The sequence below is a fragment of the Ornithodoros turicata genome, chromosome 8 (genome assembly GCF_037126465.1).
Source record: "Ornithodoros turicata isolate Travis chromosome 8, ASM3712646v1, whole genome shotgun sequence".
Lineage (NCBI taxonomy): Eukaryota > Metazoa > Arthropoda > Arachnida > Ixodida > Argasidae > Ornithodoros > Ornithodoros turicata.
Window position 1 is genome coordinate 40,275,101 of NC_088208.1, and position 22,891 is coordinate 40,297,991.

Sequence of the window (22,891 nt, forward strand, 5' to 3'; positions counted from 1 at the left end):
TTCGTTTTTGGAGAAAACAAACGCTGTTGCAGCAACAGACGCCGCCGCAGCTTCCATATCGTCTGCTAATAATAATTCTCCGCATCCGGGCCAGAATGCGCCGGCAGCATAATTTGCTTTCTACTTAATGCCTCCTCTCCTAGTACGTGCGGTGGAACCAGAGTGTATAAAACGACTTTGTCTTTTTGACGCGGGACAATCCTCCATGGGGACAATATTGCTTATCCGCGCAGGCAGATAAATGAGGCGACGCTAGTTGGAGCCACGTGTTCCGGGATCGCGGGCGCGCAGTTCGTGAGCAGACGAACGGAGACGCGCATGCGCGCTTCAGCGCTTGTTCGCCTCTGGCCGTCTGCTTGCGTGAAGCCGAAGAGCGCCATGTGTGGCCTTTCCAAGGATGAGTAGGGCAGAGCTGCTCCCTCCTATGCGATGAACAATCGCTCATTGCATCCTCCGTTCCTTGTGCTTGCACTGGGAGCCGGCACTATGGCAGAGTGCTAACAGCTCAAGATGCTGGGGCGTTAGGCCTAGTGCGCGAACCCTCCTCCCGTGTTGCTTCCTCGTAAGCAGACGTTCGCAACCACCGAGGATGGCCGATGAGGATGTTGTCTTCGACGACGTCTACGAGATGCACGAAGTGATCGGAAAGTAAGTCGCACCATCTTTGGTTGGACTTACGCATTGCTTCGAGCGGGACTTGGGCGAGACGGCTATATGAGTAACAAAACAGTTCTCCGCCAAGATTCTGCGCTTGACAAGCACGTGCCTGGCCGATGTTGTTGCAGACGAGTCGTCTGCATCCAGTGCAGACTGGGTCATTTTCACAATGAGGAATTTTGTAGCCCCAAATAATTAAACGGCAATATCCCGAAGCACGTACAAAGATGCCCCACATTTTCGAAACTGCATCCACTGGGCACGCACGGGTCCGGGCATAACGATGGCCTGCTCCTTGCAGACACCCGTTTAGACGTAATTCGCGTATGGCATGCACACTTGCACTCCACAGAACGATGTTCGACGCGTGAGCATCGCACGCGTGCCCGTTTCACTTATCAATTTCGTTTTATTTAACGGCCTCTCGTTTCACTGGACTATATGCAACATTTTCTAAGAAGAAACACACGCGGAAATGTAAACAATAATTGTTGTGATGTCAACAACTCCACCATACAAAGCATCCTCTAAAGCTGCACGATACAATCTAATGTATTTTAAGATACCTTTCGTTGAGTGATTTTCATAGTGATACACGTTCTTCAAGCAGTTTTAGTACCTACATCATTAAGGTGGAAGGTTTTCCTTATTTTCTCTCTCTCTTGTTTTCGCACGTGAAAAAGGGAAAAATCTGAGCTGAAGAGAGCGACATACATGATACAGCACGGTCTCTGTGCACCATAAACCGGCCTTTTTCCTCGAAGAACGTGCTTCGGAGCCCCTCGCATAATGTTGTGTTTAGCTTCGCGCGTAAGAGCCAGAAAAGTGGGACGCCTCAATTATGGTCCCTAACCTAATTACCTCCCCGCTTTTCCCCTTGCGAGCATTTCTGCAAACGGCTTACTAAAAAAAACTCACTCCGTCAAAGTGTCTCTATACGCGCTTCCAAGTTCCATAGAATAAGTGCACTTTGTTCAAAATGGTACTATGGGCCACGTCAGAAGATGGGGCGACCGCCCCTCTGAGCTCAAGCTGCGGGAGCCTCTGCTGCCCCCCATCCTCTTCATGCAAGTAGATCGAGCAGTGTGTCTGCTACCCCGTCTTATGAGGCAGGTTTCTGCAGCAATTTCACTTGTAGGAAATTTTCTTACTGCGGGTTACATTTTTAATAGCGAGTCTGTCAGTTAGCATGATGTGATGTAATTAAGCTGTATTAAGTTCGTATTATCAGTAAGCCTGTGCTGTCTAATAGTAGTATTTAGTTGTATATCGTGGTGTAGTCGGCCACTCATATATTCATCGCGCATATTGACATATTAAACAATTTGGATAAATCACTCACTCACTCACTCACACATTCATTGCTACCGTCACTACCTCCCTGCAGTGATCCAAAGCATTCCAACTTTCCCGTCAAGTACTGAACCACCCAACTGAGACTGCAGTCATAAATCGGGAAAATTCAAGTACATAATTTTTTGTTTCACGAAGGGGCATTTTTGGGGAGACCCCACTGTTGTCAAGCTAGAAATGTTGATAAGTTATGAACAACAATACTTTCATATTGCTCTTGTAATATAATCGCTCAATGTAAAATTCAGACTAGTGAACACGGAGGGACAGACACACCACGAAGTCTCAAGTGCAGAGAACGCACGTTACGACACTGCGATAGGTAGCAACAGTGATATTTATCCAGACCCCCCCCCCCCCCCAAAAAAAAAAAAAACCTGGAGGAGACCCCCTAAACTTTCTGAGATTGCGCAACATTTCGTCAAAAGCGTGTAAATACACCCCCTTGCTGAGCCCCCCCCCCTCCCCCCCCCCATCCTTGGACGAAATTCTGGATGAACCACTGGGTAGCAGCGGCTGGGGTTTGTCTCTGTGGTTCTTTCAGCGCATGCATTTTTACATTGTTTTCCCCGTTGGCAGTTAGTGATCGTTCTATTTCATAATATGTGATTGGATTGTAAGTTTTACGTTACAGTATAGTAAAAGAATGAAAGGCACACACGCTTTTGATTTATGCATTCTGCCGTTTTTAAATGGTCACACCTCACACGAATTACATTTCTGCACATAACAGCCCACGTAATAAATGCGGATTCGCATTGCGCTTTTCATACATTTGCGTACAAACTAATTTGGCAATGTGCATGATGAGTAGCTCAAAGTACGTTGCCAAGTACTTTGTACTTTACTTGAGGCATATTTGCAGCGTGGTACTTCAAGTACTATTTACGCCACGTACTTTGTACTGTACTTGAAGTACAATTATGAGGTACTTTGCTCATCGCCTCTCTGACGTGCCAAATGTCGTGTTTTTGCATTGTGTGGAAGCATGATTGAAGAGTCATTCTGCATTGCCTTTCCTACTACCCCCTCCCGGGACTATGCCCCTGACTTCTGACGCCCCTGGCCACGTGACGGTTCATCTTTGCAGGGGTCCATTCAGTGTGGTTCGTCGATGCGTCCATAAGACAACCGGTCAGCAGTTTGCCGTCAAAGTGGTGGACGTGGCCAAATTCACGAGCTGCCCCGGACTGGACACCAACGGTACGTAAACGATCAGCACCGTGACGTCCCCAGGTGGTGTTGGTTGATGCTTGCGTCACAGTGAAACCGGAAGTGGGCGTGCCGTTTGTTTTCCTCGACGATCCGCTGGATGAAATTTTGTGTCTTGGCATCTGCTCGTAACTTACAGTCGAATGCAAGTGTAATCTCAAAATGAGGCGACGACTATAGACTACCCTCTCTTTTTTTTGTTTAACGCCTGTAGGAATTCTATTGCTGCAATCATCTCTGCAGCTTGACTCACACGATTTTAGTTTCACCCGGAAACACCCGACAACGTAAAACACGTGACAGAACACGACCGATTCTTCCTCGAATTTCCTTTCGGAACAATCACCCGATTTCTACCCCCCGAATTTCAAAAATAATAAAACCCGAAAAAACGAAGAACCCTGAGCGTGAATAGGGCGGGCTAGCATGTATAGCATGAATGAAAATGAAAAACAATGAAAGATGAAAGTCGCTGAAAAGGTTAGCCAGCTGTAGGACTCGAACCCACATCTTCTGGATTACAGGGGTGGGTTCGAGCCCTACAGCTGGCTAACCTTTTCAGTGACTTTCATCTTTCGTCGTTAATTTCTTAGGCAACTTGAGGCCTTGTATGTGATTGTCCCTTCTATGTTGTTCCAACCTCAGAACATCAGTTCCTCTCATGAAAACCAACTTTATTTTATGATGATGATTTTATATGAAAATGAATGTGGTGCATGAAATAGAGTCGTATAGTATTAGAAAAGGAATGCACGTTAATGTGCAGATCTGAAGCGAGAAGCAACCATCTGCCACATGCTCAAGCACCCGCACATCGTCGAGCTCCTGGAGACATACAGCTCCGAGGGCATGCTCTACATGGTGTTTGAGTAGTGAGCCTCTCATCCTTATTATTATTATTGTTCTATTAAACGAAGTAAAGGTTTCTTGCCTTTTTATATACTTGTCTTTGTGTGTGTTTGTGTGAGACCACATATTTACTCGCATAAAGAACGCTCAGAAAGTGCGCTGTGGAAGAGCGATAGGAAAAAAAAATGGGAAAAATCGGAGCGTTCGAGTCGGAACAGTGTGCGTCGAGTAAGTGGGGGAAAAGTGTTAACACGTGGGCACCCAAGTTGAATGTGCGCTAATTATGCGAGTAAATACTCAGGAAATACTCATTTAGTTGAACATTTCCATCTTTCATCATTACTCATTAAGTAACTGCTGCGTCCTCAGGGAGCAACTATCGCGTGGTAATTTTATCTGAGATTCGAGAAACCGTTAGTACCGCTAGTTGTGAAAGAAAGAAAGAAAGAAAGAAAGAAAAGAAAGATGATGCGTTTCGAATCAACTAAAGAATTTTTCTCGTATTGGCTCTATTTGGAAGCGCGTAAAACAGACGTCCTGCTCCTGACGATGGCTTAATTCTTTCTGAAGCTGGTCCAATCGTTCGTCTAGACGACGTAATCGCCTTTATTGTGTCGGATATTGGTGTTCTTAAAAGAGCTTTCATTGACGCTGAATAGCGACATTCTATACGAGATGATTAATAGGGCGTGTCTCGTATTTTCAGTATGGAAGGGGCAGACCTGTGCTTTGAAATTGTCAAGAGGGCCACGGCTGGATTCGTCTACAGTGAAGCCGTTGCCAGGTAATACAATTTGTAATAGATACGTGTTAAAGGGATGATCGCATGCGTTCAAGTCGATTCGGAAACTATGGCGTCATTTTATTTCCTGTTGACAGCTGACCACGGTATCGAAAATCCCACTGGAATAGTGCCTTAGTTTGACTATTATTCGACGGAATGCGTGATAAGACCAGACGCCGGATGCTGAGAGTATGTCTTAGTCTTAGTCTGAGCCGTAGCCCTAGCCGTAGCCCTAGCCGTAGCCCTAGCCGTAGCCCTAGCCGTAGCCCTAGCCGTAGCCCTAGCCCGAGCCCGAGCCCTAGGCCGAGCTCGAGTCCTAGGCCGAGCTCGAGTCCTAGGCCGAGCTCGAGTCCTAGGCCGAGCTCGAGTCCTAGGCCGAGCTCGAGTCCTAGGCCGAGCTCGAGTCCTAGGCCGAGCCCTAGTCCTAGGCCGAGCCCGAGCCCTAGTCCAAGGCCTAGTCTAGACCGCAATGCGCTCATAGCCACATTCGCTTCGCTGGAGTAACGCGGAATTTACAAAGAAAGAAATGAGAAAGCTGCAGGAAATGCTCGAGAGTCGTGTTTTACACCATAGCGACCAGCTCCGGTGGCGCAGCGGTAACGCGTGCGCTTGGAGACTGGGAGGTCCGCGGTTCGAATCCGCCGGCCGGCTGTGCCGTCTGGGGTTTTTCCTGGGTTTCCCTCAGATGTGTAATAGGCGTATGCCGGCACAGTTCCCCTCAAGTCGGCCCATGGACGCAGCTATCCTCCCCCCGAGCGGATTCCGCTCGGTCTTCCACTTCACCCTTTCCTCCTCTCCACCATCTTTCCCTTCCCGAGAAACATGCCGCCTAATCAGGCAGGCAGACCTCTCGGGTTCCTCCCAACGACACTCCTCCTCCTCCTCCTCCTCCTCCACACCATAGCGATATTCCGTGGCTGTGTAGCCCGCAGCCTAAGCTCGGTAGTTTTGTTCTCAATGACCACTTCATTCGAGATACACCTGATTTTGAAGAATGAACACCTATGAATTACAAGCGTCAACCCACGGTCTGTGATGCTTTCCACGAAACTGTCCCTGTAATCTAGATGGTATTACCCCGCACGTTGTCCTTGGACAATGTGCGTTGTACGCAGGCAGATAGGCGGGAGGAATCTATTTATTTTGGCAGGAAAAGTCGGCCAGAAAGGGCGGTTTGCTATTCCTGGCCGAATAATTCCTTAGTGTGTAGTGAAGTTCCTGGGGTAGTTCCTGGGAGTCAGGTGATGTGGGGTCAGAGGTCTTCCGCCGTCCCGCCCACGATGTCACAGACTGCTGAGGAGACCGGTATATCGCGCAGGTAGTAGGCAAATAGGAACACCGGTTCGTTGCTCTCTTTCAGCCATTACATGCGTCAAATCCTGGGAGCCCTTCGCTACTGCCACGAGAACGACATCATCCACCGTGACCTGAAACCCCACTGCGTTCTGCTGGCCACCAGGGAGAACAACGCCCCCGTCAAGTTAGGGGGCTTCGGCGCTGCCATTCAACTCGAAGGGGAATACATATGCACGGGCGGTAGAATCGGCACTCCACACTTCATGGCCCCCGAGGTGGTACAGCGGAGGCCCTACGGGAAGCCAGCCGACGTCTGGAGCTGCGGGGTCTTGCTCTATGTACTCCTTACGGGCAGTTTGCCCTTCCTGGGCACCAGGGAGAGATTGCACGAGGCCATCTGCAATGGAAGGCTCACGGTTGGTAATCACATTTGGTTGCGGTCTGGGTAGATGACTCGACCCGCTTACTGATTCCAAGGGATCGGTGGTAGCGCGTCAAACTATACTCACTCCAACATGCATTATTGACCACCTAGTTGTAGCTAGCAGGTTGTACTACTATGTCCTTGGCTCCTAGTAACCCCCTAGTGGCTCCCAAGCGCACCAAGGAAATAATGGATCGTGGCTGTGGTTGCCCACAACAGTGTTTTGTACAATGCGCACTGACAACTCTTTTGGGGCCACAAGGCGCTTGGGTGTGCTATGAGGTGCGACTATACGATATTATATATATATAGATATATATATATATATAGGAATGGCGAGCTCGTCAAGCCACTATGGTGGCTTTTTCTTTTCGCTGTTCCCTCCAGACTTTCATATCTGTAAAAAATAAAAAAATAAAAAATAGTGAATTAAAAAATAGTCAAGAAATAGTGAATAGTGAAAATAGTGAAGTGTCGTACGCTGTCGTCTTTGCGTACGTAAGGGATAGCGTTGGTTGGTGGTTCTGCATACATAAAGGGATCTTCGCGCAGTGCGCAGAACCAACACGCTATCCGTTGCGTACGCAAATAGATAGCATGCAAAGAGATAGCATGCAAAGAGATAGCAAAGTCATAGAGGTAGCAAAGAGATAGCAAGTACGATGCACTAGTGTACGATGCACTAAAACTCACTATTATCATGCCTGGTTCACACTGTTCCATTTACACGCGTTATGGATGCGGCGCGGCACGGTTGTCATGGCAACGACGTACGGCGAAGCAAAAAGTACTATATACGGATCGCAAGAGTTGGGCTTGAGCGAACACCATGCGGTACGCATTACCTCCGGCTACGCAGCTGACCAATGAAAGAAGGCGCCCTGGAGAGTGGAGCTAAATAGACAAATAGACGTAGAAAGAGTGAAGGAAGGATTCGCCAAACACCGGGCGTTTTCCGTGTCGAGAACGCGTGTGTCTGAACAGCGTGTAGTACGGCAACCGCATCCGCCCTTGTTCTGTACGCGGTACCCGCAACGGAGAGAAGCTGCGGTGTGAACTCTACCTTTGTCTAGAACGCTCAAGTCCTCTATCCTGTAGACGACCGACGCGTTCTTCCCACTTCTTGTCCAGCACAGCAAAATATAGCCTCGAACCGGTCTCCTCGTCACGTCACATGTTTATCAACAGAGGGTCGCTTATAGAGTAAGGCTGATCCGCATGGAGCGTTTTCTGCGTGCGAAAACGCCACAAATACGGGCGCGGATCAGCCGCGTGTTTGATCACGCTCTGAAAACGTGTTTGTCCGGGTGTTTCAGTTAGGTGGCCGTCAGTGGGATCAAGTGAGCGAATACGGCCGGGATATTGTGCAACGGATGGTCTGCGGGGATCCCAGGGAACGCTATACCGTTCAAGAGCTGCTCAATCACCCTTGGATAAAGGTAATTCTATACATTCTACATCAAAAAGGCAGCATTGATTATGATCGATTGTTGATGTAGGAACGCGACCAGTGTGCTCCCAGGGTTCACCTACAAGACACCGTGGACGAGTTGAGGAAATTCAACTCCAGGAGGAAATTAAAGGTGAGGTCAATGAGAGAATGGCACCCTGATGGTACCCACTTTCAAGTAGGTACCAGTTATGGTATTCCATGTATGTGCTCGCCGCCTTCGTCTTAGTTTGCGGGAAACTCATCTAAAAGGTGTTTTCACTGTCAAGCACGTCACAACTGCAGTGAACGTATACTTACAGTCCCACATTTTAATGCAAAATGTATTCTTTGAAGGAAGCTCGCGAACTCGGAACTTTTCCGGTCTCGGGGACGCCATGGCGTCCATCGAAAGGACATTGAAAAGACTTCCGAGCTGGGGTTCAACCGGGGTCCTTTGGTTTTGAATGCAGATTCCCCACTGACTTTCCTCTCCACGTACTTTCTCACTCTCCTATACACTCCCATTGCACTCAGTCCCCTAAGGGTGCTAATAGCATCTTGCACTTGGTGTGCGCCTTCTACATTTCCCTGCAGTATCGTTGACCATATCGTCCTTACGGAGTGTTTTATGCATGCGGGACGTTTGATCTGTTGTACCAAAAATCGCTGCACTTTTTTTTTTTTTTTTTTTCGTCGGTTTTGACCATATCGTGCATACGGACTGTGTTATGCATGCGGGACGTTTGATCAGTTGTACCAAAAAAATCACCGCAATTTCATTTTTTTTCTTTTGTTTTCCATGATTATACACGAGTCTAATTTCAGGGTGCGGTGCTGGCGGCTGTTTCCAGTCCCAAGTGGAGTCCTTTCTACAACGACCCGGACAACGATCAGGTCACCTCCATAGGTGGGTCAACTATCCTTTTAAAGGCATTGAAAGGGCGCATCGATATTTACGTGCGCCAGATGAATGGGGTTGACAACGTCAGGGTACTCCGTATCGTGCAGTATATATTGTGAGAAGGATGTAATAAACGAGTAGGGGAGCCTCTTTTTAGGAGCGGTCGTTGAAAAGCCCGGGGATCAGTGTTGAGTAGTGTTGTGTGTTTGCAAAAGGAGCGGTGTCAGCCGTACTGGACAGCCTCGATGACATCCCTTGTCTGACGGATTGTTCCCAGAGGGACAGGGACTTCCTGCTTCGGGTACTCGAAGACTCACAGCTTCATGCCTTACTAGATGTAAGTATGAACTCTCTCTCAAAGCCGTTTTCATTTCGGCAGGCGTTCGAGTGATCGGCGGAAATTTTGTTAGACTTTACGCAAAAAAAAAAAAAAAAAAAGCGTTGTCAGTCATTTCGAGGAATTTCGATATCACAACTGTGCAAGTCGAGCACGGATATGTACTTCTGAAAGTGTATCCTTGCACTTGTACAAACAGCTTTTCTCCTTATTCGTTCATTTATGTTGTTGTTCATTCCGCAGCTCATTGCTCTTTATTAAAATTAATATGCGAGATAACGGAAATAAACGCAAAAGAACAAAGAAAATAACCACTTTGTGAAGGTGTGAGAAGAACGAAAATTGCGGGACGGGTGTTAAACAATATTATTTGATGCAATTCTCGATACATTTTAAACTCTTTTGGAGAAAGAGTGACACGAAAAAAAAAAAAAAAAAACTTAAAAGGTTCGAGGGACATTCGACAGTACGCTCGATTGCGCTGTAAGCCTGCAACGATACTCGTGGTTTGAAAAGAGGCCGACAGGTGACAGCACAAAGCAGGAATGCAACAGAACTGTGCATGAAGGACGCATACTTGCAATGTGCACCAAGGAGTTCTCTGTTATTCGTTTATTGCGTATGCGTGGGGGTAGGGAAATCTAAATTCAACGTCGTATATTAACTGCATGTGTACGTAATTATTATAAGGAAATGCTGAGTATATCTTGGCGATGTGCGAATTCCCATTGCCACTGTTTTCATAACTTGCACCGCAATCTGTTCCTCTTTTTTTTTCTTTTTTGGTTGCTTTTCTGCTTATTTTTTTACCGCTCTCGACTAAATCTCGTGTCTTCTGAGTGCTACCTAATTTGTATCATTCGAGCCTACCTAAGTTACCTCTTGGCTAGGCCACAAAAGAAAGAAAGAAAGAAAAGTTCTTTTGTCGCCTGGCCAAGGGATATGTACCAACCGGCCCCATACGCTATGTGTCTACCTAAGTTACGCTGAATTCCGTCAAAATATTCTTTTCTATTTCTAATTAGTAATACTGTACAAGTGATACATGTATGATTAACTTCCCTTTGCCGCACTATTATGGGACGGAAAGCGGTTGCTAGGCAACGCACGACATGCGTCGTGCCGTCATACACCTCAGATATTTAAAAAAACGACGGAACCCTAATGGGGACCGTTTTATTTTTGTTTCTCGTCCATTTAGCTAACACGTGGGTTTTATCGCTTTTAAAACTGTATTCACGTACTCCACACTGCCTCTTCCGAACACGTTACTTCATTTACTCCAGTTTCATTAAAATTACTCCGTTTACGTTAGTACCCGGACATTACATCCGGGTGCCCGTAAGCGCAAAAATTCGAAAGATACACGGCGTTTTCCTCTCAAAGGGAGGTTCACGAAAACATCTTCGAAAGCACACCAGAGAGGGTGTCAGAAACCCTTTCCCCGTCGAAAAGTATCCTCGAGAAGGGAGGGCGTCGTCCTAAAGGGCTAGTTTCCTCCTCCTCCTTCTTATGAAATATCTACAGCCAGGTGGATGGCATTGTAAATGGGCTCTGAGCAGGTGTTTCCCTCTATTCCAAACCTTCGGGGGAGGACTGTCATAATTAATTCTCTCCGAAGGATTACGTTCCATGGAGCGGCGTCGTATGCCCACGCGACTTTCCCAAAAGGGATTCTCTTAGCATTGAATGCGAGATGTTTGCGAAAAGTCATTTCTCCAAACATACCATGGAGGCGACTGTTTTTTCCCAGTGGACGTGTCTAGACGGTTTCTTTTGTAAAATCGACCAAGTGACACGAGCGAAATTTAAGGTTGGGTGGTAAGGTGGATGAAAAAACATAAGATACATTTAACGAGTGCACCGACGTGATTTTACTGATTCTATCGCCACGTTGTAGTTCGACGCACCTGGCGACGTTGAGTTTGCATTCTCGCAATACTTCCCTGCTCCGCAGGCAAAGCACGCTTTACAGGCGCGCTGCATTTTTTTTTTTTTTTTACCGATGTTATCTTCCGCCAGATTTCGGTGAAACTGAACGAGTGAGAGGTACCGGGGTCGCATCCCGCCTCAGGTTTTCTGGCGCATAGATATCTTCTACCGAACATGAGAGGGAGAGGGAAAGAAGAACCAGAAATTAAATCGAGTGACGTTCCTCGTCAAACCACGATATACGACGATGATGTTGTACGTTGGAGTCTTCGTACGCACCTTCCCAGAAAATGAAAGGTGCGTTAAATTATAACTGTACGTGTCTTTATGTATCTTCTTTTACGCGGAAAGTATTGTCGCGTTTGTACGTCGTTCTCTCAAAATCGAAAAAAAAAAAAAGAAAGAAAAAAAATTATGAAAACGCGTCCAGACGGTGCGGAGGAAGCTGTAATACGGTGCCCTGCATAGTTTAATTTCATAACGGATGGCACCATTCTGTGCTGAGGTGGTGCACATACTATGACAACTGTAATGGTAGAAACTGCGTAGAAATATGGAACCCCGTGAAAATAAAGCAGTTTGGAAACGAATTTTCGTGTTTTGATAATAGCCAATCGTAACTTACTTTCTGGATACCCTCGTAGTACCAGAGAGAGAGACTTGTACCGTACTTAGTGGGCGTGAAGAGAAGAAAGCGTCCGTCTTTCCGTCTCTTCCCGGACAAGATCCTTTCTTCCCGTTTTTTTCTCTCTTTTCTTTTGTAGCGCATATGGGATAGATTGTTCCTTCTCCCATCTCTCTCTCTCCGTGTAGCGGTGACCATCCTTGCGTTAAGTGACCACCGATCCGTCTTCTTCTTTCATTCATTGTGCAGATAGAGCACAATTTCTATCTCTGTGCGCTTCGTAGCGCCCCCTATGTTTTCTCTCTCTCCCCCCCCCTCCCTCCCTCTCTCCTGCGTTCGCTGGCGCGCGTTGTAGTCGTGGCGCCGTTTTCGCGGGATGCCCGTGCGGTGGTGATGGTTGCGTTTGAATGGCCAGAATGACTGTGGAACATGTACTTCCTCTACGGGATGGTCAAAGTGTGGCAGGTGGCACGAAAACATCGACGGGTGAGGAGGTTCTTCTCTCATTGGCCATTAGTAATTTCTTCTAGGAATACGCGTCGGACCTCTACGAGACGGCTTCCAGGCAGACGGCTGGAACGTGAAATTGTCGCGTCTATGTCGCGTTCCTGTAATCTTTTCTTCTTCTCAATGTTAGTCGGCGCAAATGCCTAATCAGTCAGCAATAGTTGAAAATTGTCCATACTTGATTTGAAAATATCGCGGACGGGTTAATGAACTCAAAGAAAGAAACCTTTATTCTTCAAAAACTCGAGAATATTTCATCTGCATAGCGGGTACTTGAAGAAAATAGTTTCAACCAAGCACCCGCGAGCCCTTGGACAAAACTATTAGTTATAGTTACGCCATCGTGACATGTATAGTAGGCCTATAGTACTCAATACTTCGCCATCGTGCTAGTTAGGTCTTCCTAAGTTCCTATGGAAGTCCGATAAATAAGTAGACAGTGTTAGATGAAAGGACAACACCGCTCCAAAGTACCGAGAAATCGTAGACCACTGCGAACGGGAGTGATATATTGTTGACATTCCTAATTGAATAGCCTTAATTAGCATTTATTTACCAGATTGGATTAACGGCAATTGGGGTCTGATCTTCTTCGGATAAAACCGTTTCACTCTTTTAATCCTGAATTTGTGTTGGTGCGAATGGGGTCAAAACTCATTACTCTAAATCGGCCTCAGACTTTACGACTCTAGCGGACAAAAAAAAATGCTGATCCACGTCAACGGAAGCAGCTCGTCGAAAAAAAAACTTTTCGTAGAAACGGCAGGTTGGTTAAAGTTTTAAGGGGTTCATAGTGTTCTTTAAGCATCTGACGATTTGTTAATCGATCAAATGTTCGGAGCTCTAATCGTTTTTCGAAAGCACCACGTAGCTATTTTTTTTTTTTCTTCTCGTAGAATGCGAAGCCCTGCACAGATATTCCCCTCAGAAGTAACTGCTCAATTATCCCGCCTTAATGATCTTCGGACGGGCTTCGATAGCGTTATCACGAGTGAACGAATACCTTGTCGAGCGTCAGCAAATATTTTGGGCGACCGATCAGCAAATCGAATTATTCGCCCAGGGCTTTCGAAAAAGCTTTCAAAAGCATTTTGTCGCTTCTCACATTTAGTGTCCGATTTTGTTTTCTAAGTTAAATACCCTTTACAAAAAGGGTGAGGAGATAAATACCGGGTGATACAGTCGACCCGTGTTTATCCAGGCTTCACTTATCCGGACCCCGCGCTACCCGGACAAAAACAGTGCTTATCCATTCTTGGGTCAAAGTTAGGGTTGCCACCTTTCGTAGTTGAAAAATACCGGCCGAGGGAAAGGAGGAAATGCTCGCGGGAAAGGGAAGTGGGTGAGGGGTGGAAGAGCACACACAGAAAACCAGAGAGAGAGCTCAAGACAGTAGGATGAAACGTGTTCCTGTGTGTAATAATAATAATAGTAATAATAATAATGAGTAACTAAGGAAACAACTGGTGACTGCGCGGAGTTGGGTCTGTGGTCCAGGTTTATTCAAGCTGTAGTGGAATGTTGAAGGGAAAAGCCCGCCCTATGAAAGGTTTTCAGTCGCAAATACCGTCAAAAGGCTTCCGGTATCACCCTCCTGCCGGCATCCGGCAGAGAGAGCAAATAACCGGCCGGGCCGGTATAATACCGGCCTGGGGGCAACCCTAGTCAAAGTCAGTATGTGACATACATTTTCGCCAGCGGGGCCGACAACCTTCAGGGTAGAGTGAACTACTCCGTACTATGCTTCAAGGATTTCCCTCTTTCCCATTGTACCCATGCGAGGTGATGACCAGACCGGTCGTTTGAAGCTGCAGAGGAAGGAAGGACCTTCAGTCCAAAAGTAAGAAAGTCAGTCAAAAAGTCCGCCTGCAGATTTCGAGTACCTCGATGTGGACGGCTGTGATGAAACGTGCGCCATCATTTCTGACCAAGACGTCGTTGATATTGTCAATTGCAGTGATGACACTGAAGAAGCACATGTGGATGTGGTGACACTCCAAGAGGACCGAAATGCACTCAGAGCTGCTCTGGTGTTTTTTGAGCAAAAGAGTAATGATCCTGAAGTAACTAAGAACTTAGGAGAGCTTGGTGTTTTAGTGATTTTTCGCAAAGGAGTATGGACAGTTTAATATGCGTTACGAAATAAATACGGGCCTGATGGACAGCTCAAAATAGCGCGTGTATCACTTATCCGGACATTTTCGCTGGGAACGGTCAACTCCGGATAAACGGGAGTCGACTGTATAATTTTACAGACTGGATATCGTTTGATAGCGTGTCTTAATGCTTTGTTTTCCTTTTGTCCGTCTCAAAATCAGAAGTCAGTTGAACTACTTTTCATTGTGGTACGTGTTTGGACTATAAAACGGTGGCCGGGAGCGATAACTTGTTGGGCGGAACTACTATACTGATTGAGTTGCGGTTGGACAGCACCGATGCTAAATTAAAGTCATTGAGAGTGGCACTTTCTCGGATTTCGTTTCTTAAAAGTTTCGCATTTCCACAAATGCGTCCTACTGTCACGAGCTAGCCGTAACTAATACCCCTGTCACACGTGCATTTTCGATCCTGCTCGACCGAACCTGCTTGAACCCAATGCAGATCGGATGGTGCTACACGGCCGCTTCCAAGCAGGATCGAACTTTCATCCTGCTTGACTCAAGACAGTTCCCATAACAGGATTGAGAATTTCAAGACGGCTCGACGGCCGCCATTTGCATCCTCGACCCCGGTGAACTGTCATAACTTAAGACGGACATGCGCGCGAAGCTACAAATGATGCTTACATCGGTATACGATAAATTACCACTAATATCGCTGTTATACAGGAAACGCGAAATTAATGAGTTCCGTTTATTCATTTGCACAGGTCAACCATTCAATGCGCATTGAAAGTGGCCGCGTAGCAGCGTCAAAACTCGAGCGTGCTCGGGAAGTTCGATGCAGATCGGATTCGAGAAGGATCGAAATGCCCGTGTGACAGGGGTATTAGTCACGTTTCAAGATGCATACCCGTGCTGGCTGACTCCGTTGGCGTCTGTAAGCCGTTTTGAATTCCACCAACCCTTTGTGTTCTAGCAGCACCAATCAACGCTCCACTTTGCGGCGGACGACTTCGTACCGCGCAACGCAAGCAACTCGATAGCGCGTCGTCGCGTATTTGCTCGCTCACTCGGGTCGCGCAGTCTCAACAACCGTATTCATTATTGCCTCACCTCCACGCTGTTGTAACAGCAAACTACGCAAAAAAGCAATTAGATACGTGTGTTGACTCAATTTTCTCTCCTGGTTGATTGGTTGTCCCCGAGTGAGCGATTCGTTATAACCGGGTTGCACCCGACTGACATTTCTCATAAATAGTAGATGCCCCCCCCAAAATTGGCAGAGTCTCGGAAAGACCGCCGACGGGCAAAGCCTTCTTTTTCAACTCTCAAGTAATTGATAGAACGTGTACCGAGGTTGGAGGAGAGGGTACGACACGACGGGTTCCATTTATAACGATAAAGCCAGAAAGGGGGCGAATGAATATAAATTGTTGGGCAAAATGTCACGCCGCTCTTGATATGCTTTGTGTCGAGATCTGGCACCGTTAATGGAAACGAAGAAACTAATTTTCTCGCGTAATTTAATAAAAGAAGGTAGAACGGAGAACACGTAGCGCGTAATTATTCCAGCTATAACGTAGGGTTTCCCTAGAGATAAAGTACTACGTTTCTTCCGCGCTGTAAAAACATATTACGGCAGACATCGAAATCTCCTTCAGCCCTGCACTATCGGCGGCTGTAAGCGGATATACTTGCGACGGATTCCGATTAAGTGTGCCTAATCATTGTGGTATGTGGATCGGATGCGGATCGGTTGCGGATATCAATACAGCGGACCAGTAGCCGATCGGATGCTAATAAAGCGCGCAAAATTATCAAGCTTAAGTTCGTGGCGTCCTCGACCGGCTCGACTTCCAGTGTTCCGCGTGCAAAAAGGAGTGTCGAGAACAGAAGACTGGATAGTGTGTTTTTGAAATGTGTTTTACACATATACGGAATAAATGAACGTCTCTAGCCGAACACAAAAATAAGTTGATGCTCAATAAGATCGCGTTTGTGCAATATGCACGCGCATCACCTGCGCGCTTCTGCTTCTTGGTGACGATACGGATCGAATGTGTGTATGAAGCGTTCCACTTTGCGAATCGGATGCGAATATGAATATGAGCCAGCACTGCGGTGCATCAGCATCAAAGCGGGGCTTTGGTGCGGAGTGCGCAAAAGCACACGCAAAGATTGTTGAAATCCGACATTAGATTTCGTAAATCGATGAAAAGCCTCTCTTTCTTATGCTGTCTCTCGTGCAGATTGTATATAACTTAAAAAAATGTTGAAGCATCAGCGAACGTGGGTTCCGAGCATTATAAAAGTGACGTTAGTTTTTGAGAATGGATTCAAAAAATTGCGAAGAGCATGATCTCACTAATCTTCCCAACGATTGTACGATACAAAAAGGGCTTCATAAAGGGAGAGTATTTTCTGGAATTCCATCCGATTGTGGGGCACACCGTTTGTTTGTAGCGGTTGTCGTGACAACGGCTCTAAAACTGCCAGCGATCGCTTCCATTATGCAGCATACTGAGCTCACTCCCTCGCTTACTCTTTGATCCTCTCCATTCCAACTTTAGACACCCTTTTATTTATGTATTACGCGTTCAGGAGCCCTACCTATAGGGACATTACGTTGGGATAAACGTACGTATTGGGATAAATAAAATAACGCGACGACTTAAAAATCACTTAACAATAAATCGAAGCAACGGGGATACAGCAAACTAAATTGCCAATCAGTTAGCGAGTCAGGAAGAACAAAGGAGAAGTAATGTTCAAATAAGGCTTCCTTAAGCTTGAAGCAGTTAAAGCTATATAGGGATGCAGTGGGGGGGTCATTCTACCCCTAATGGTGCCATAAGAACGACACATCGGCCGTTTTAATTTCGAAGGGTGATCGCATAACATGTGATGCGTTGTCAACTGAAGTGAATACAAGTGATCACGTAGAGGGGAACAATGGAATAAAATAAAATCTTATGGATGAGGCATAATCGCGAAACAGTGTACCGTTTTGAGAATGACTAGCGCAGATAAGATGGACTGCACATTATTGAAGGTTGTTCGTTCTGCCCCTTCAGTTGTGCTTAGACTCGGGCTTTTCACATTATGGAGTCCACACTCTCTTAATCAAGTAGGTCAAAAAGGTCAGTTACAAAAGACTGACCATCGGGAAGGGAAGTAAGCAGGGTTGACCAAGAGATACCCGTGCTGTTTCTTGATTGAGATACGTGTAGATTAAATTAGCTTTTAGGAGCAGGAATTTTCCCAGGATTTTCATCTTGGGGATGTTGGTGTTTTTTTTTTTTTATGGGGTGGGGGTGGCGGCCATATATGCTACTTTGGTTTCGTTTTTGGTCTTTCTTGCCGGAATTTTTTTTTGGGGGGGGGGGTTGCAAGATTTGGGGAGGGGGTGCTGGAAAAATCCCTCTTTAGGAGTACTGCGGGCTCATCCGTATCAAGCATTCTCTCTCTCTCTCCTCCTTTGTGTAGTCAAATATCTGTTATGAATACTGTTAACCGGGATGCTTTTGTATAACCTTCTTCTTGTGTTGCGGCACCTGTGAGACATTGTTCATTTCCACTGTCACCCAGGGCTAGTACCAAATATCAGTGCAAAGTAGAGCCCTGCGCGGATGATATTTTTTGCATCCGCGTCCAACCCGCATCCGCACGCAGGTTATCCGCGTCCGATCCTCATCCGCAGCATACACAACAGTTTACATCCGCATCCGACCCGCTGAGCAAAACGCACCATCTGCATCCGATCCGCAAAATCCGCAAGTTTCGTAGGGCGCGTAAAGACCGCAGTAATCATATGTTGGTATAATTTCGGATGCCTCCATGCTGTCACGGAAGGACTCACGACGACAAGAAAAGGTAAACCCTTCGACAAACGCCATATGGAGAGACTTCTGCAACGCGTGGAACGCTACCTCGCCGGTGCTCGCGTGGTTCGAGATGTCAGAATGCCTCATCTCCTGTCTTATTGGCCGTGCATGGTCAAAGGTGAACCCGAGCATGCGCTCGCTGTCGGCGCGCAATACAAAGAAATTGCTGGTCGAAAAATTACAGCACGCGGTATATCCGCATCCGATCCGCTACCGATCCGCTGCTTTCACATCCGCGTCCGATCCGCATCCGACCTCGAGCCACCCGCATCCGATCCGCACACCGCAGGAAGTGCTAAATTTTCATCCGAATCCGCAAGTATCTTGCGGATATCCGCGGATGGTGCAGGGCTCTAGTGCAAAGCACATCGACGAACGCGTAAACGACGGTCGACTTTGCACTGTCAACTTTGCACGGTCAACTTTGGATTGAACACAGAGCGAACGTTGCGATTTTTTTATTATTTTTTTTTTTCAGTTATACGATCGCATCAACACAAAATCGTGCAGTCCTGTGGCACCCTGGGATGCCTGCGCTCTAGCCAAGGAGGTACTTTTCGATTGATCTCTCAGTGCTGTGTACCCTCTAAACAATGGAACTCGTTATAAGACCCGGAATAAGGGCAGCTGTCCTGCTGAGTCTCCTACGCAGATGACATTACGAGGATCCAACATTATGAAGAAATACGCGTCTCCTAGACATTTGTCATAAGTTCTCGAGCCATCAGATCATCGTATTCTTCGAAAAAGTCATTTTTTTTAAAACTTCTTTCTTTGAGTTGGGTAGTGAAATGCGACAACACAAGAACGTACAAAAACTGGCGCATTTTTATTACTAGATTTATGGCATTGTATTCTTAAGGCACGTTTGGAAATTGTGACTTTACCCGCAGTCCTACTCAAATGGCGCACCTTTCTAGCACGTGACAGCAGTACGTCAGACCTATCTCCGTCCATAATCTGCGATGCTATAGCTGCAGACGATAGCCCTGGATGCACGGAACTGCCCTTATTCCACTGGGTGTCGCCTTACCTAAAGTGTTTATTGTTGCAATTTTTGTGCGAAGAAATCAACCTATACATGCTAGCGATCAATTACTCAGGTGATGCAATGGATACAGGAAAACGATGAACTAGACGCGGATGCCGAAGAGCTGCACGATATTCTCTGCAAGCCACACGTATGGGTAAGTGATCACATACAAGTTTACCGTTTCTCTACTGATTCGCAAGTGGTAAACATAGCAGACGGTACAGCATATTTCGAATTTGGCGCCACGGAACGCGGAACAACGCGGAATCCAGCGGTCGATGACCACTGTGCCAACGAGCCGATCCAATCCAGTCAGGTTGCGGACTTTGGTCTGCTTTGGTCAGTGTGTACTGTGTAGCGGTGTGTGTTGCTTTCTTAGCAGTGTGCTTAAATTCTGTCACGTATTTAATTGGAGTGGAAGCAGTTGTTGAAGATAATATTATCAGGGTAATAAGCCAGCTTTGCTCTGTGTCGGTGATGAGCCGCGGTAGTGGTCATCACTCACCGCGTTAGAAGGTGTGGTTGCGAGATACGATACGCGACATGCATGCAGTGCTGAAATGTTTCACGTTTATTAAATATAAGATTGCTGTAAAGCGTACGCAAGCCGCCTGCGTGACACCCTGCTGTGCAATTCACAATGCAAAGCAGCGACCGAAAGTTCTTTTATTTATTTATTTTTGTTATGGGTCGCTTGAACTGCTGCACTGAAGGTTTAAAGACCCGATGCTGTGTTCGAAAACTGCTCTGATAATAATTGAGATTATTATTATGTCTGGAGACGAACGCATAGTGGCAGACGAGTGTTCGGCTCGGGTCTCTAACCGACGTTAAAATCGATTGATGTCGCAGGTGTGTTTAATCAGATAAGTGCCTGTCAGATAACGTAGTTCCGGTATGGTGCCGTTGAAGGTGACGCGGCGTGTGAAAGTGGGACAAGGACTTTCTTTTTCTTTTTGCTACGAATCTATGTCCGGAAACAACGCTTTACATAAGCAGATTCATATAGGCACTGGTTGTATGCAGCCAGCTGTAATGCAGAAGGGGAAAAAAAAAAGAAAAATCGTGTATCTCGCATCAAGTATGCAGGGGAGGCGAGAATCACTTCGATATTGTTTAGTTGTCGCATATAAGTTGTAATGTTACTGGAACAGAATGTTTTCGATGTTGTGTGTCACTCCGGACCAAATCTTGTTTTCAGTGCCCTACGTAGTTTACACTTTTTGAAATTACATTCCTTGCATTGTACTGTTGCAAGATGTTGTTTACCTGTATGATGCAGAATATATATATATATATATATATATATATATATGTATAATTAATTTGTAATTTTAATGGATACAATGTAAATATGCGCATGACTTGGCTCTCGTTTGATGTCGTCTTTGCTCTTTTGGTCACCTTTTCATTCCAAACCAGAACTGTATAACAACATAGGCTTGAGAGGAACAGGGAGATACCTGCGCTGTTGCTATCCTGTGGGTTTTGTTTTACCGTATGATATAACAAAAGATTAAATTTTTGTTATTCAGGTGCTGCACGTATTATCTTAAAGATGGATAAAGTAAAAATAAAAGATCTCAAAGATAGATTGAAGAACAGATATCGTCTTCAGCATGCAAGGAAGATTTGATTGACTGATGCGAGGGAGATGATGTACAATGACGAAATCGAAATGACAAGAAAATGAGACAACCATACAAGTCTTCTGGCCCGTGTGCAGCGTCTTTATAGTAATGAAACTTGTGACATTGACATGTTTGATTGTACAATGTTTTACTAATTCATGTTCCACTGTTTTGTACTAACCATTGTACCATATTAGAAGGCCATCGCGCTGTTTATGGACAAGTCAATAAAACTATAATATAATATAATAGAATATGATATGTGCCGTTGAAAAGATTTCGACATTGAACATCCTCTCCCACAGAGCATCCAATCAAAGTTTCCTTGCCTGCTAGATCCATTCTGGGGCTTTAAGATATCAAGTGCAGTGCCTATGAGAATTAAAAAATTGCAATCCATTGAACCTGTTGACTTCTTTGATCACACATGTCCTTGTTTGTTGTGGGAATTTGAAAGAGAGGTGGCGCTGTTGTCAGGGTTTGCTTCAGGCCCACGACGTGTTGTCGCACGAGGTGTACAGCGAGGAGGCAATACGTGTGACTCCACCACCAGTCATGCCCTACCTCAACGGTGGAGGCCTGGATGCATCAAACGAGGACATGGAGCAGGTGACCAGGGTCCGACTGGTTCAATTCCAGAAGAACACTGACGAGCCAATGGGCATCACCCTCAAGTTGGACCAAGATGGGCGATGCATCGTGGCAAGGATTATGCACGGAGGCATGATTCATCGTCAAGGTGATTCTACATTTCTTCTACATTCTACACAATTAATACCTAGAGCCTGAAGTTTTCAGGAAATATTTTTTTGTTAATTTGGGGGGGGGGGGGGGGGGGGGGGGTAAAAATAGTGTAAACAGACATGTGCTCCAAAATTCACGAGAATTCGGATGGAAAAACTTCAAGTATGCTAAATTCATGGAGGAATCAGTCTCAGTTACTCAAACTAACTGTACTGGTTTGGTACAAACGGTGATGTAACTGCGTTTGATATCAAACAAGTTTGTGTTTGTTCCTATGGACATCTCGGTGAGGGTAATTTTCTGGGTAAAAATCGGGTTTCACCCTAAGGAGGCAATTTTCAATTCGGGCTGCAAATTCGGGGAAGAATCGGGTTAAACCCTAAAACCTCAGGCTCTGCTTACAACTCCCTTTGTTACATTGACATGTAAAGGCGGGACGTTGTCAGCTTCAGCCAGTCGCCACAGGCTTTCTGTTGTTACCAGTGGCTGATAACCATAGTGGTAACCATGCAACTGATGTCGTCTCGTCTCCATAGCAACGACTACAGCACGTCTTTTCAGCCGTGCGTTTTACTTAGTCCCTTGAAAAGAAAGGAAGGAAGATGTGTATTCCCTGAGGAATGCATTTCTGCAATATATTTGCTCAACTGATTTTTTGTTTTTACCGTTTCAGCTACTCTACACGTGGGAGATGAGATCCGCGAGATTAACGGGGTCAGCGTAGCCAACGAAACGGTAGAGAGTGTACAGAGGACCTTGGTGAGTTGTCTTAGCCCTTGCTCGATATAGTTTCTTGCTTTGTTAACTCACATTCTGCTGGGCCATCCCACTTCAAATGATATGGAGGTGCCGCTTGACCCCCCGTAGAATTTTATGTTAATTTTTTGGGTGGTTCCTTACGACTCTGAAAGCAACAAAACATTGGTCTTTTCTGACGAAATTAAACTTTATGGGATGCAATGTTTGGTAAAAACCTATGTCGTCTTGAGCGGGCATTACGGCCCACATAAGGCACGGAGCGTATGAGAAAGTGTCTTATTTGTTACAGGGGAGTTCATTTTACCATATTAAAGCAATTTTCACATTCAACACACGACAGGCTCGACGCTTGTGGCATGCACAAAATTTGCGAAGTTTGTGCAAGTTAACACATTTTTTTGCAATATAAAATACTGGAATTTCTTCCCC

The 22,891-nt window shown here is 46.0% G+C and overlaps 1 pseudogene; it reads left to right on the forward strand.

Moving 5' to 3' along the window:
* The first annotated feature begins 318 nt into the window (after positions 1-318).
* LOC135367344 (peripheral plasma membrane protein CASK-like) overlaps positions 319-22,891 on the forward strand; it is a 38,239-nt pseudogene continuing 15,666 nt past the window's right edge.